Here is a 16,551-nt window from a genome sequence, read left to right on the forward strand (position 1 = left end):
GGTCTCCTGAATACAGCACATTGATGGGCTTGACTCTTTATCCAATTTGCCAGTCTCTGTCTTTTGATTGGGGCATTTAGCCCATATACATTGAAGGTTAATGTTGTTATGTGTGAATGTGATCTGCCATTTTGATGCTAGCTGGTTGTTTTACCCATTAGTTGATGCAGGTTCTTCATAGTGTCAATGGTCTTTACATTTGATATGTTTTTGCAGTGGCTGGTATTGGTTGTTCTTTTCCATGTTTAGTGCTACTTTCAGGAGCTCTTTCAAGGCAGGCCTGGTGGTGACAAAATCTCAGCAGTTGCTTGTCTGCAAAGGATTTTATTTCTCCTTTGCTTATGAAGCTTAGTTTGGCTGAATATGAAATTCTGGGTTGAAAATTATTTTAAGGAGGTTGAATAATGGCCCCTCTCTCTTCTGGCTTGTTGGGTTTCTGCTGAGAAATCCGCTGTGAGTCTGACGGGCTTCCCTTTGTGGGTAACCCAACCTTTCTCTCTGGCTGCCCTTAGCATTTTTTCCTTCATTTCAACCCTGGTGAATCTGACAATTATGTGTCTTGGGGTTACTCTTCTTGAGGAATATCTTTGTGGTGTTCTCTGTATTTCCTGAATTTGAATGTTGCCCTGCCTTGCTAGAGTGGGCATGTTCTCCTACATAATATCCTGAAGAGTGTTTTCCAGTTTGGTTTCATTCTCCCCATCACTTTCAGGCACACCGATCAAATGTAGATTAGGTCTTTTCACATAATCCTATGTTTCTTGGAGACTTTGTTTCTTTCTGTTTACTCTTTTTTTCCTAATCTTGCCTTCTTGTTTTATTTCATTGAGTTGTTCTTCACTCTCTAATATCCTTTCTTCTGATTGTTCAATTTGGCTATTGAACGTTGTGTATGCTTCACGAAGTTCTCATGCTGCGTTTTTCAGCTCCATCAAGTCATTTATGTTCTTCTCTATGCTGGGTATTCTAGTTAGCATTTTGTCTAACCTTTTTTCAATGTTCTTAGCTTCTTTGCTTTGGGTTAGAGTATGCTCCTTTAACTCAGAGAAGTTTGTTGTTGTCCACCTTCTGAAGCCTGCTTCTGTCAGTTTGTCAAACTCATTCTCCATCCTGTTTTGTTCCTTTGCTGGTGAGGAGTTGTGATCCCTTGGAGGAGAAGAGGCATTCTGGGTTTTCGAGATTTCATCCTTTTTGCTTTGGTTTCTTCCCATCTTCATGGATTTATCTACCTTTGGTCTTTGAAGTTGGTGATCTTTGGATGGGTTCTCTGAGTGAACATCCTTTCTCTTCATGTTTAAACTATTTCTTTGTTTTAGTTTTTCTTCTAACAGTCAGTTTGCTGGAGGTTCACTCCAGACCCTGCTTGCCTGGGAATCACTCATGGGGGCTGCAGAACAGCAAAGATTGCTGCCTGTTCCTTCCTCTGATAGCTTCCTCCCAGAATAGTACCCACCAGGTGCCGGTCAAACTGTCCTCAATGAGGTGTCTCCCAGTCAGGACACACAGGGGTCAGGGAGCCACTTGAGGAGGCAGTCTTTCCCCTATTGGAGCTTGAACGCTGTTCTGAGAGATATGTTGCTCCCTTCAGAGCTGCCAGGCAGGGATATTTAAGTCTGCTGATGCTGAACCCACAACTTTCCCTTTTCCCAGGTGCTCTGTCCCAGGAAGTTAGGGGCTTTATTTATAAGTCCCTGACAGGGTGCTGCCTTGTTTCAGAGATGCACTTCCAAGCAGTAAGGGAGTCTAGTGACAGCCTGCCTGCAGAGACCCTACTGAGCTGCCATGGGCTCTGCTGAGTTACTGAGTTCCCAGCAACTCTTTTACACAGGTGAGGTTAAAACCACCTATGCGAGCCTCAGCAATGGCGGATGCCACCCCCCGACCCCTAACTGAGCTGGAATGTCCGAGATCAAGCTCAGACTGCTGTGCTGGCTGTGAGAATTCAAGCCAGTGGATTTTAGTTTGCTGGTCTTTGTGGGGGTAGGACCCACCAAGCCACGGTGGGTCCCACTGTGGCTCGGCTTCAGCTCTTTTCAGGGGAATGAGCGGTTCTGTCTCGCTGGTATTCCACGTGGCACTGGGATATGAGAAAAAAATTGCTGTGGCTAAATGTCTACTCAGTTTTGTGCTGGAATCCCGGGACACTGGTGGTGTAGGCACCAGAGGGAATATACTGATCTGGGGGTTGTGAATGCCATGAGAAAAGCATGGTATATGAGCCAGAGTGCTGGAGTTTTGGGAAAGTCCCTGATGACTTCCCTTGGCTAGGAGAGGGAGTTCTCCAGCCCCTTGCACTTCCCAGGTGAGGCAATGCCCCACCCTGCTTTGGCTTGCCCTCCTTGGGCTGCACCCACTCTCTAACCAGTCCCAATGAGATGAACCGGGTACCTTGGTTGGAAATGGAAATCACTCCCATTCTGCATCACTCTCGCTAGGAACTGTGCACCAGAGCTGTTCCTACTTGGCCATCTTGGCAGATGCCCTATCAATTCATTTTTAACTATTACATCATTATGTTTAAGAATTATCTTTGTAAACCACATATGATCTTTAAACTGGCCAAGTTTTTTTTTTCTTTTTTATTATTTATTGCATTTTAGGTTTTAGGGTACATGTGAATAACATGCAAGACTGTTGCACAGGTATACACATGGCAGTGTGATTTGTTGCCTTCCTCTCCATCACCTATATCTGGCATTTCTCCCCATGCTATCTCTTCCTAACTCCACACCCCCCACTGTCCCTCCCCTATTTCCCCCAGACAGACCCTAGTGTGTGATGCTCCCCTCCCTGTATCCATGTGTTCTCATTGTTCGACAACCACCTATGAGTGAGAACATGTGGTGTTTGATTTTGTGTTCTTGTGTCAGTTTGCTGAGAATGATGGTTTCAAGGTTCATCCATGTCTCTACAAAGGACACGAACTTATCACTTTTTTATGGCTGCATAGTATCCCATGGTGTATATGTGCCACATTTTCCCTGTCCAGTCTATCATCGATGGGCATTTGGGTTGGTTCCAGGTCTTTGCTATTGTAAACTGTGCTGCAATGAACATTCATGTGCATGTGTCCTTATATTAGAATGATTTATAATACTTCAGATATATACTCAGTAATGGGATTGCTGGGTGAAATGGAATTTCTATTTCGAGGTCCTTGAGGAATCGCCACACTGCCTTCCACAATGGTTGGACTAATTTATACTTTCACCAACAGTAAAAGTGTTCATATTTCTCCACATCCTCTCCAGCATCTGTTGTCTCCAGATTTTTTAATGATCGCCATTCTAACTGGTTTGAGATGGTATCCCAATATAGTTTTGATTTGCATTTCTCTAATGACTAGTGATGATGAGCATTTTTTCGTATGTTTGTTGGCCTCATATATGTCTTCTTTTGTGAAGTGTCTGTTCATATCCTTTGCCCACTTTTGAATGGGTTTGTTTTTTTCTTGTGAATCTGTTTTAGTTCTTTGTAGATTCTGGATATTAGCCCTTTGTCAGATGGGTAGATTGCAAAATTTTTTCCCATTCTGTTGGTTGCTGATTCACTCTTACGACTGTTTCTTTTGCTGTGCAAAAGCTGTGGAGTTTGATTAGGTCCCATTTGTCTATTTTGGCTTTAGTTGTCATTGCTTTTGGTGTTTTGGTCATGAAGTCCTTGTTATGACTATGTCCTGAATGGTTTTGCCTAGATTTTCTTCTAGGGTTTTTATGGTGTTAGGGCTTATGTTTAAGTCTTTAATCCATCTGGAGTTAATTTTAGTGTAAGGTGTCAGGAAGGGGTCCAGTTTCTGCTTTCTGCATATGGCTAGCCAGTTTTCCCCATCACCACTTATTAAACAGGGAATCCTTTCCCCATTGCTTGTTTTTGTCAGGTTTGTCAAAGACCAGATGGTTGTAGATGTGTGGCATTGCTTCCGAGGCCTCTGTTCTGTTCTATTGGTCTATATCTCTGTTTTGGTACCAGTACCATGCTGTTTTGATTACTGTAGCCTTGTAGTATAGTTTGAAGTCAGGCAACATGATGCCTCCAGCTTTGTTCTTTTTGCTTAGAATTGATTTGGCTATGTTCATTTTGCTTAGAATTGACTTGGCTATGCGGGCTCTCATTTGGTTCCATATGAAGTTTAAGGTGGTTTTTTCGAATTCTGTGAAGGAGGTCTTTGGTAGCTTGATGGGAATAGCGTTGAATCTGTAAATTACTTTGGGCAGTATTGCCATTTTCATGACATTGATTCTTCTTAACCATGAGCATGTAATATTTCTCCATCTGTTTGTGTCCTCTCTTATTTCCTTGAGCAGTGGTTTGTAGTTCTCCTTGAAGAGGTCCTTTACATTGTTAGTTGTATTCCTAGGTATTTTATTCTCTTTGTAGCTATTGTGAATGGCAGTTTGTTCTTGATTTGGCTCTCTTTATGTCTCTTATTGGTATATAGGAATGCTTGTGATTTCTGCACGTTGATTTCATATCCTTAGACTTTGCTGAAGTTACTTATTAGTTTCAGGAGATTTTCGGCTGAGACGATGGGGTCTTCTAGATATACAATCATGTCATCTTCAAATAGAGACTATTTGACTTCCTCCTTTCCTGATTGAATACCCTTTATTTCTTTTTCTGGCCTGATTGCTCTGGCTAGAGCTTCCAATACTATATTAAATAGGAGTGGTGGGAGAGGGCATCCTTGTCTAATGCCAGATGTCAAAGGGAATGCTTCCAATTTTTTGCCCATTCAGTATGGTATTGGCTATGGGTTTTTCATAAATATCTTTTATTATTTTGAGATATGTTCTGTTGATATGTAGTTTATTGAGAATTTTTAGCATAAAGGGCTGTTGAATTTTGTGGAAGGCCTTCTCTGTATCTATTGAGATAATCATGTGGTTTTTGTTTTTGGTTCTGTTTATGTGGTGAATTACGTTTATAGACTTGCATATGTTGAGCTAGACTTGCATCCCTGGGATGAAGGCTACTTGATCATGATGGATAAGCTTTTAGATGTGCTGTTGTAATCGGTTTGCCAGTATTTTATTGAAGATTTTTGCATCTATGTTCATCATGGATATTGGCCTGAAATTTTCTTTTCTTGTAGAGTCTCTGCCAGGTTTTGGTATTAGGATGATGTTGGTCTCATAAAATGATTTCGGAAGGATTTCCTCTTTTTGGATTATTTGGAAAAGTTTCAGAAGGAATGGTACCAGCTCCTCTTTTTATGTTTGGTAGACTTTAGCTGTGAACCCATCTAGACCTGGGCTTTTTTTGGTTGGTAGGCTACAAATTGCTGCCTCAAATTCAGCCCTTGTTATTGGTCGATTCAGGGTTTTGACTTCTTTCTGGTTTAGGCTTGGGAGGATGCAAGTATCCAGGAATGTATCCATTTCTTCCAGGTTTACTAGTTTATGTCCATAGAGTTGTTTGTAATAATCTCTGATGATGGTTTATATTTCTGTGGAATCTGTGGTGATATCCCCTTTATCGTTTTTTATTGCATCTATTTGATTATTCTTTTCTTTTTTATTATTCTGGACAGTGGTGAGTCTATTTTGTTGATCTTTTGGAAAAACCAGCTCCTGGATTTATTGATTTTTTGAAGGGTTTTTTGTGTCTCTATCTCCTTCAGTTCTGCTCTGATCTTAGTTATTTCTTGTCTTCTGCTAGGTTTTGAGTTTTTTTGATCTTGCTACTCTAGCTCTTTCAATTTTGATGATAGGGCATCGATTTTAGATCTTTCCTTGCTTCTAATATGGGCATTATTGCTATATATTTTCCTCTAGACACTGCTTTAAATGTGTCCCTGAGATTCTGTTGTGTTGTGTCTCTGTTCTCGTTTGCTTTGAAGAACATCTTTTTTATTTTTTAATCAAAAATAATCACTACTATTTTATTCCAAAATTTGCTTGCCTAAATGCTTAAGAAATATGTCTTTTTAATGATAAAATTCACACCAAAAAAAGTGTATAGCATGAGAGTCTAAATCCACTTTCCAGACTTGCTTCCCCTATAGTATCTGTAATAGAACAATCCTGAATTAGCTGCTACTTTCCATAATTCTTATCAGCAAAATCTATCAGTAATTCTTTTATGTTTTCATTTTATTTTATTTATTGCATTTTAGGTTTTGGGGTACATGTGAAGAACATGCAAGATTGTTGCATAGGTGCATACATGGCAGTGTGATTTGCTGCCTTCCTCCTCTACACCTATATCTGGCATTTCTCCCCATGCTCCCTCTCCCCAATTCCCTGCCCCCTGCTGTCCCTCCCCTATTTCCCCCCAACACCCCAGTGTATAGTGCACCCCTCCCTGTGTCCATATGTTCTCATTGTTCAACACCCGCCTATGAGTGAGAACGTGAGGTGTATGATTTTCTGTTCTTGTGTCAGTTTGCTGAGAATGATGGTTTCCAGGTTCATCCATGTCCCTACAAAGGACATGAACTCATCATTTTTGATGGCTGCATAATATTCCATGGTGTATATGTGCCACATTTTCCCTGTCCAGTCTATCATCGATGGGCATTTGGGTTGGTTCCAGACCTTTGCTATTGTAAACTGTGCTGCTATGAACATTCGTGTGCATGTGTCCTTATAGTAGAATGATTTATAATCCTTTGGATATATACCCAGTAATAGGATTGCTGGGTCAAATGGAATTTCTATTTCTAGGTCCTTGAGGAATCGCCACACTGTCTTCCACAACGGTTGAACTAATTTACACTCCCACCAACAGTGTAAAAGTGTTCCTATTTCTCCACATCCTCTCCAGCATCTGTTGTCTCCAGATTTTTTAATGAACGCCATTCTAACTGACGTGAGATGGTATCTCAATGTAGTTTTGATTTGCATTTCTCTAATGACCAGTGATGATGAGCATTTTTTCATATGTTTGTTGGCCTCATGTATGTCTTCTATTTTAAAGTATCTGTTCATATCCTTTGCCCATCTTTGAATGGGCTTGTTTTTTTCTTGTAAATCTGTTTTAGTTCATCGTAAATTCCAGATATCAGCCCTTTGTGAGATGAGTAAACTGCAAAAATTTTTTCCCATTCTGTTGGTTGCTGATTCACTCTAATGACTGTTTCTTTTGCTGTGCAGAAGCTGTGGAGTTTGATTAGGTCCCATTTGTCTATTTTGGCTTTTGTTGCCAATGCTTTTGGTGTTTTGGTCATGAAGTCCTTGCCTATGCCTATGTCCTGAATGGTTTTGCCTAGATTTTCTTCTATGGTTTTTATGGTGTTAGGGCTTATGTTTAAGTCTTTAATCCATCTGGAGTTAATTTTAGTGTAAGGTGTCAGGAAGGGGTCCAGTTTCTGCTTTCTGCATATGGCTAGCCAGTTTTCCCAATACCACTTATTAAACAGGGAATCCTTTCCCCATTGCTTCTTTTTGTCACGTTTGTGAAAGATCAGATGGTTGTAGATATGTTGTGTTGCCTCCGAGGCCTCTGTTCTGTTCCATTGGTATATATCTCTGTTTTGGTACTAGTACCATGCTGTTTTGATTACTGTAGCCTTGTAGTATATTTTGAAGTCCGGTAGTGTGATGCCTCCCACTTTGTTCTTTTTGCTTAGAATTGACTTGGCTATGCCGGCTCTCTTTTGTTCCATATGAAGTTTAAGGTATTTTTTTCCAGTTCTGTGAAGAAGGTCATTGGTAGCTTGATGGGGATAGCGTTTAATCTATAAATTACTTTGGGCAGTATGGCCATTTTCACAATATTGATTCTTCCTAACCATGAACATGAAATGTTTCTCCATCTGTTTGTGTCCTCTCTTATTTCGTTGTGCACTGGTTTGTAGTTCTCCTTGAAGAGGTCCTTTATGTTCCTTGTTAGCTGTATTCCTAGGTATTTTATTCTCTTTGTAGCAATTGTGAATGGCAGTTTGTTCTTGATTTGACTCTCTTTAAGTCTGTTATTAGTGTATATGAATGCTTGTGATTTTTGCACATTGATTTTGTATCTTGAGACTTTGCTGAAGTTACTTATCAGTTTCAGGAGATTTTGGGCTGAGATGATAGGGTCTTCTAGATATACAATCATGTCATCTGCAAATAGAGACAATTTGCCTTCCTCCTTTCATATTTGAATACCCTTTATTTCTTTTTCTTGCCTGATTGCTCTGGCTAGAACTTCCAGTATATATTGAATAGGAGTGGTTAGAGGGGGCATCCTTGTCTAGTGCCCGATTTCAAAGGGAATGCTTCCAGTTTTTGCCCATTCAGTATGATATTGGCTGTTGGTTTGTCATAAATAGCTTTTATTATTTTGAGATACGTTCCATCAATACCTAGTTTATTGAGGGTTTTTAGCATAAAGGCTGTTGAATTTTGTCAAAGGCCTTCTCTTCATCAATTGAGATAATCATGTTGTTTTTGACTTTGGTTCTGTTTATGTGGTGAATTACGTTTATGGACTTGCATATGTTGAACCAGCCTTGCATCCCTGGGATGAATCCTAGTTGATCATGGTGGATAAGCTTTTTGATGTCCTGTTGCAATTGGCTTGCCAGTATTTTATTGAAGATTTTTGCATCTATGTTCACCATGGATCTGGGCCTGAAGTTTTCTTTTCTTGTTGAGTCTCTGCCGGGTTTTGGTATCAGGATGATGTTGGTCTCATAAAATGATTTGGGAAGGATTCCCTCTTTTTAGATTATTTGGAATAGTTTCAGATGGAATGTTACCAGCTACTCTTCGTATGTCTGGTAGAATTCGGCTGTGAACCCATCTGGACCTGGGCTTTTTTTGGTTGGTAGGCTCGTAATTGCTGCCTCCAGTTCAGACCTTATTATTGGTCTATTCAGGGTTTTGACTTCTTCCTGATTTAGTCTTGGGAAGAGGCAAGTGTCCAGGAATTTATCCATTTCTTCCAGGTTTTCTAGTTTATTTGCATAGAGTTGTTTGTAATAATCTCTGATGATGGTCTGACTTTCTGTGGAATCTGTGGTGATATCCCCTTTATCATTTATTATTGCATCTATTTGGTTATTCTTTCTTTTCTTTTTTATTAATCTGGCTAGTGGTGTGTCTATTTTGTTGATCTTTTGGAAAAACCAGCTCCTGGATTTATTGATTTTTTGAAGGGTTTTTTTGTGTCTCTATCTCCTTCAGTTCTGCTCTGATCTTAGTTATTTCTTGTCTTCTGCTAGGTTTTGAGTTTTTTTGATCTTGCTCCTCTAGCTCTTTCAATTTTGACGATAGGGTGTCAATTTTAGATCTCTCCTTTCTTCTCATGTGGGCACTTATTGCTATATATTTTCCTCTAGACACTGCTTTAAATGTGTCCCAGAGATTCTGGTATGTTTTATCTTCCTTCTTGTTGGTTTTGAAGAACATCTTTATTTCTGCCTTCACTTCATTGTTTATCCAGTCAACATTCAAGAGCCAGTTGTTCAGTTTCCATGAAGCTGTGCGGTTCTGAGTTAGTTTCTGAATTCTGAGTTCTAACTGGATTGCACTGTGGTCTGAGAGACTGATTGTTATGGTTTCTGTTCTTTTGCATTTGCTGAGTAGTGATTTACTTCCACTTATGTGGTCAATTTTAGAGTAGGTGTGATGTGGTGCTGAGAAGAATGTATATTCTGTGGATTTGGGGTGGAGAGTTCTGTAAATATCTATTTGGTTTGGTTGTTCCAGGTCTGAGTTCAAGTCCTGGATATCCTTGTTAATTTTCTGTCTCGTTGATCTGTCTAATATTGACAATGGGGTGTTAAAGTCTCCCACTATTACTGTGTGGGAGTCTAAGTCTCTTTGTAAGTCATTAAGAAGTTGCCTTATGTATCTGGGTGCTCCTGTATTAGGTGCATATATATTTAGGAACGTTAGCTCTTCTTGTTGCATTGATCCTTTTACCATTATGTAATGTCCTTCTTTGTCTCGTTTGATCTTTGTTGCTTTAAAGTCTATTTTGTCAGATACGGGAATTGCAACTCCTGCTTTTATTTGCTCTCCCTTTGCTTGGTAAATCTTCTTCCATCCCTTTATTTTGAGCCTTTGTGTATCCTTGTATGTGAGATGGGATTCCTGGATACAGCACACCAATGGGCTTTGACTTTTAATCCAATTTCCCAGTCTGTGTCTTTTGATTGGGGCATTTAGTCCATTTACGTTTAGGGTTAATATTGTTATGTGTGAATTTGATACTGCCATTTTGATGCTAGCCGGATGTTTTGCCCGATAGTTGACGCAAATTCTTCGTTGTGCTGATGCTCTTTACCATTTCGTATGTTTTTGTAGTGGCTGGTACTGGTTGTTCTTTTCTATGTGTAGTGTCTGTTTTAGGAGCTCTTGTTAAGCAGGTCTGCTGCTGATGAAATCTCTGAGTACTTGCTTGTTCACAAAGGATTTTATTTTTCCTTCACTTATGAAACTTAGTTTGGCTGGATATGAAATTCTGGGTTGAAAGTTCTTTTCTTTAAGGATGTTGAATATTGGCCCCCACTCTCTTCTGGCTTGTAGGGTTTCTGCTGAGAGATCTGCTGTGAGTTTGATGGGCTCCCCTTCCCTTTGTGGGTAACCCGCCCTTTCTCTCTGGCTGCCCTTAGCATTTTCTCCTTCATTTCAACCCTGGTGAATCTGACGATTATGTGCCTTGGGGTTGCTCTTCTTGAGGAATATCTTTGTGGTGTTCTCTATATTTCCTGGACTTGAATATTGGCCTGCCTTGCTGGGTTGGGGAAGTTTTCCTGGATAATATCCTGAAGAGTATTTTCCAGCTTGGATTCATTCTCTTCGTCACATTCAGATACACCCATCAAACATAGATTAGGTCTTTTCACATAGTCCCATATTTCTTGTTGACTTTGTTCATTCCTTTTTACCCTGTTTTCTCTAATCTTGCCTTCTCATTTTATTTCATTGAGTTGATCTTTGACCTCTGATAGCCTTTCTTCTGCTTGGTCCATTTGGCTGTTGAAACTTGTGCATGCTTCGTGAAGTTCTTGTGTTGTGTTTTTCAGCTCCATCAATTCACTCATATTCCTCTCTAAGTTGTCCATTCTCGTTAGCATTTCATCAAATCTTTTTTCAAGGTTCTTGGTTTCTTTGCATTGGGTTAGAACATGTTGTTTTAGCTCACAGAAGTTTCTTATTACCCACCTTCTGAAGCCTGATTCTGTCATTTCATCACAGTCATTCTCCATCCAGTCTTGTTCCCTTGCTGATCAGGAGTTGTGATCCCTTGTAGGAGTCGAGGTGTTCTGGTTTTGGGCGTTTTCATCCTTTTTGCACTCGTTTCTTCCCATCTTTGTGAATTTATCCACCTGTTGACTTTGTAGTTGCTGACTTTCAGATTGGGTCTCTGAGTAGACGTCCTGTTTGTTGATGATGAAGTTATTTCTGTTTCTTAGTTTTCCTTTTAACTGTCTGGCCCCTCTGCTGTAGGACTGCTGATGTCCACTCCAGGTCCTGCTTGCCTGGGGATCACTTGCAGCAGCTGCCGAACAGTAAAGGTTTCTACCAGTTTCTTCTGCTTTGTCCCAGAAGTATACCTGCCAAATGTCAGTCTGAGCTCTCCTTTATGAGGTGCCTCTTTGGATATATGGGTGTCAGGGAGCTGCTTGAGGAAACAGTCTGTCCTTTATAGTAAGTCAATTGCTGAGCTGCGAGCTCCATTGTTCATACAGAGCTGCTTGGCAGGTAAGTTTAAGTCTTCAGCAGCAGAACTTATAAACCCCTTTTTTTCCCTAGGTGTTCTGTCCCAGGGAGTTAGGGCTTTATTTTTGAGTTTCCACTGTGCTGCTGCCTTTTTTTTTTCTTCAGGGCTGCCCTGGCCAACAAGGAGGCAGCCTAGTTACTGTGTGCCTGCAGAGGCTTTGCTGAGCTGCTGTGGACTCCGCCCAGCTGCCGTGTGAACTTCCATGCAGTCCTGTTTATATGGGTGTAGTTCGAACTGGCTAAGCAATGGTGGCCCGCCTCTGTAATGATGGACTCTCTCTGTAATGGTGGGTTGCCTTGGCAATGGAAGGCTGCCTCAGCAATGGTGGACTGCCTCCGTAGTGGTGGATGCCCCTCCCCCACAGAACTGGACCATCCCAAGTTCAGCTGTGCTTGCTGTGAAACTCTCAACCCAGAGCGTTTCCAATTGCTGTTTTTGTTTTTTTTTTTGTGTGGGGGTGGGACCAGCGGGGCCTGATCACCTGGCTCCCTGCCTCAGAGCCTTTTGTTTTTTAGTTGAACGGTTGGCTCTCTCCCAGGTGTGCTAGTCGCCTGTTGAAAAGGCACCGGGATCTGTGTGATTTCCCGTGTGGCGACCCACCGCACCAGCTGAAACCGCGGCTCTGAGATTCGTGGCACTTTTTGCCCAGGAATCTCCTGGCCTGGTTCCCTGTTTGAGCTCCCCTTGCTGGCTAAGTGGGGACACAGTTCTGTTTACTCTGCACTGGGAACCGCCGCACGCTGGCCAAAACAGCCGTGCTGGCGACCCGTGGGGCTCCTCCACCTGGGAATCTCCTGGTCTGTGGGCAATAAAAATCTGTCTGGAAATGCGGCATCCACTCTCTCTCTGTGCTTTCACTGGGAGCTGCAATCCTGAGTTGCTCCTAACTGGCCACGTTTGAGAACATCTTTTTTTCTGCCTTCATTTCATTGTTTATCCAGTCAATATTCAAGAGCCAGTTGTTCAATTTCCATGAAAGTGTGCAGTTCTGAGTTAGTTTCTGAATACTCAATTCTAACTTGATTGCACTGTGGTCTGAGAGACTGTTTGTTATGATTTCTGTTCTTTTGCATTTGCTGAGGAGAGATTTACTTCCAATTATGTGGTCAATTTTAGAGTAGGTGTGATGTGGTCCTGAGAAGAATGTATATTCTGTGGATTTGGGCTGGAGAGTTCTGTAAATGTCTATTAGGTTTGCTTGGTCCAGATCTGACTTCAAGTCCTGGATATCCTTGTTAATTTTCTGTCTCATTGATTTGTCTAATATTGACAATGGGGTGTTAAAGTCTCCTACTATTATTTTGTGGGAGTCTATTAGGTTTGCTCTGTCCAGATCTGACTTCAAGTCCTGGATATCCTTGTTAATTTTCTGTCTCATTGATCTGTCTAATATTGACAGTGGGGTGTTAAAGTCTCCATTATTTTGTGGGAGCCTAAGTCTCTTTGTAAGTCATTAAGAACTTGCCTTATGTATCTGTGTGCTCCTGTATTGGGTGCATGTATATTTAGGATCGTTAGCTCTTCTTGTTGCATTGATCCTTTTACCATTATGTAGTGTCCTCCTTTGTCTCCTTTGATCTTTGTTAGTTTAAAGCCTATTTTATCAGAGACTAGAATTGCAACTGTTGCTTTTTTTTTGCTCTCCATTTGCTTGGTAAATCTTCCTCCCTCCCTTTATTTTGAGCCTTTGTGTATCCTTGCATGTGAGATGGGTTTCCTGGATACAGCACACCGATCAGTCTTGAGTCTTTATCCAATTTGTCAGTCTACGTCTTTTGGTTGGGGTGTTTAGCCCATTTACATTTAGGATTAATATTCTTATGTGTGAATTTGATCTTGTGATTTTGATGCTAGCTGATTTGCCCGTTAGTTGATGCAGTTTCTTCATTGTGTCGTTGCTCTTTATCATTTGGTATGTTTTTGGAGTGGCTGGTACTGGTTGTTCCTTTCTATGTTTAGTGCCTCTTTAAGGAGCTCTTGTAGAGCAGGCCTGGTGGTGATGAATTCTCTGAGTAATTGCTTGTTAGTAATAATTTTATTTCTCCTTCACTTATGAAGCTTAGTTTGGCTGGATATGAAATTCTAGGTTGAAAGTTCTTTTCTTTAAGGATGTTGAATATTGGCCCCCACTCTTCTGGCTTGTAGGGTTTCTGCTGAGAAATTCGTTGTGATTCTGACGGGCTTCCCTTTGTGGGTAACCCATCCTTTCTCTCTGGCTGCCCTTAGCATTTTCTGCTTGATTTCCACCCTGGTGAATCTGACAATTATGTGCCTTGGAGTTGCTCTTCTTGAGGAATATCTTTGTGGTGTTCTCTGTATTTCCTGGACTTGAATATTGGCCTGCCTTGCTAGGTTGGGGATTTTTTTTGGGTAATATCCTGAAGAATGTTTTCCAACTTGGATTCATTCCCTCCGTCACATTCAGGTACACCTATTAAATGTAGAGTAGGTCTTTTCACATAGTCCTATATTTATTGGAGACTTTGTTCATTTCTTTTTACTTTTTTCTCTAATCCTGCCTTCTCATTTTATTTCATTGAGTTGATGTTTGGCCTCTGATATCCTTTCTTCTGCTTGGTCAATTCAGCTGTTGAAACTGGTGTATGCTTCATGAAGTTCTCTTGTTGTGTTTTTCAGCTCCATCAATTCACTTATATTCCTCTCAGACCTGTTGCTTCTTGTTAGCATTTCATCAAACGTTTTTTGAAGGTTCTTAGTTTCTTTTCATTAGGTTAGAACATGTTCTTTTAGCTCAGAGAAGTTTCTTATTACCCACTTTCTGAAGCCTGTTTCTGTCAATTCATCAGACTCATTCTCCATCCAGCCTTGTTCCCTTCCTGGTGAGGAGTTGTGATCCCTTGGAGGAGAAGAGGCATTCTTGTTTTGGGTGTTTTCATGCTTTTTGCACTGGTTTCTTCCCATCTTTGTGGATTTATCTACCTGTCATCTTTGTAGTTTTTGACTTTCTGATGAGGTCTCTGAGTGGACATCCAGTTTTTTGATGATGAAGTTATTTCTTTGTGTTTCTTACTTTTTCTTCTAACAGGCAGGCTCCTCTACTGTAGTACTGCTGAGATCCACTCCAGGCCCTGCTTGCCTGGGGATCACCTGCAGCAGCTGCAGAATGTACAGGTTGCTGCCAGTTTCTTCTTCTGCTATCTTTGTTCCAGAAGGATACCTGCCAGATGTCAGTCTCAGCTCTCCTTTATGAGGTGTCTCTTTGGATATACGGGGGTCTGGGAGCTGCTTGAGGAGACAGTCTGTCCTTTATAGGGGCTCAAGGTCTGAGCCGTGAGCTCCGTGAGCTCCATGCCATTCAGAGCTGCTGGGCTGGTATGTTTAAGTCTGCTGTAGCAGAACTTGTAAGTGCCTTTTTTTTCCCTAGGTGCTTTGTCCAGTGTAGTTAGGGCTTTATTTATAATTTTCTGTCTTGCTATTGCCTTTTTTCAGGGCTTCCCTGCCCAGCAAGGAGGCAGCCTCGTCACAGTCTGCCTGCAGAGGCTTTGCTCAGCTGCTGTGGGCTCCACCCAGCTTCTGTATGAACTTCCCTGCAGTCCTGGTTATAGGGGTATAGTTAGAACTGCCTCAGCAATGGTGGCCCACCTCTGTAATGGTGGAATCTCTCTGTAATGGCCAACTTCTTTGGCAATGGCAGGCTGTCTCAGCAATGGCGGACTGCCTTTGTAGTGGTGGATTACCTCGGTAATGGCAGACGCCCCTCCCCCACAGAGCTGGACCGTCCCGGGTTCAGCTGTGCTTGCGGTGAAACTCTCAGTCCAGAGCGTTTCAGATTGCTTTTTTTGGGGGTGGGACCTGCTGTGCCTGATCACCTGGCTCCCTGCCTCAGACCCCCCCCCCTTTTTTTTGTCAGTTGAACAGGCCACTCTGTCTCCCAGGCATCCCAGTCACCAGTTGAAATAGCACCCAGATTTGTGTTTCTTGTGTGTAGACCTGCTGTGCTGGCTGAAGCAGCCGCTGGAGACTCATGGCACTTTTTTGCCTGGGAATCTCCTGGCCTGGCTCCCTGTCTCAGTCCCCTTTTTTTTCAGTTTAACGGGCCACTCTATCTCCCAGGTGTTCCAGTCACCTGTTGAAAAGGCACTCAGATTTGTGTGATTTCCCAAGCGGCAACCCCCTGAACTGGCTGAAACAGCTGTGCTAGAGATTCGTGGTGCTTTTTCACCTGGGAATCTCCTGGCCTGGCTCTGTTTCAGTCCCCTTTTTATCAGTTGAATGGGCAACTCTCTTTCCCAAGCATTCCAGTCGCCTGTTGAAAAGGTGCCGGGATCTGTTTGATTTCCCATGTGGCGATCCACTGCACCAGCTGAAACAGCTGCACTGGAGATTTGTGGCCCTTTTTTGCCTGGGAATCTCCTGCCCTGGCTCCCAGCTTCAGTCCTCTTTCTATCAGTTGAATGGGCGACTCTGTCTCCCAGGAGTTCCAATCACCAGCTAAACGGCGCCCGGCTGTATGTATTTTGTGCAGAGACCTGCGGTGCTGGCCAAAACAGTGGTGCTGGTGACCCGTGGGGCTCCTCTGTCTGGGAATCTCCTGGTCTACGGGCAATAAAAATCCGTCTGTAAATGCGGCATCCACTCACCCTCTGTGCTTTTGCTGGGAGCTGCAATCCTGAGCTGCTCCTAATCAGCCATCTTGAATCCTCCCCTAAACTGGCCAACTTTATGGTGCTTGTTGTAACTACTTATTTTGTGATTTTTTTCTTTGCCTCCCTGTTGCCTTTAACAGCATTCATTTTATTACACATTGCTTCTTTCCTATTTATCTATATTTAACCTGATTTTTGCTTAATACACAAATAGTTTTTTGTATTTCTTTCTCAACACAGCTGGACACAACTGGCTTCCTACTGCCTTCTGGCAACTGCAGGATGTTTG

Source organism: Aotus nancymaae, unplaced genomic scaffold (genome assembly GCF_030222135.1).
Source record: "Aotus nancymaae isolate 86718 unplaced genomic scaffold, 86718_ANA_hifiasm-v0.15.2.pri h1tg000033l, whole genome shotgun sequence".
NCBI classification, from domain to species: Eukaryota; Metazoa; Chordata; class Mammalia; order Primates; family Aotidae; genus Aotus; species Aotus nancymaae.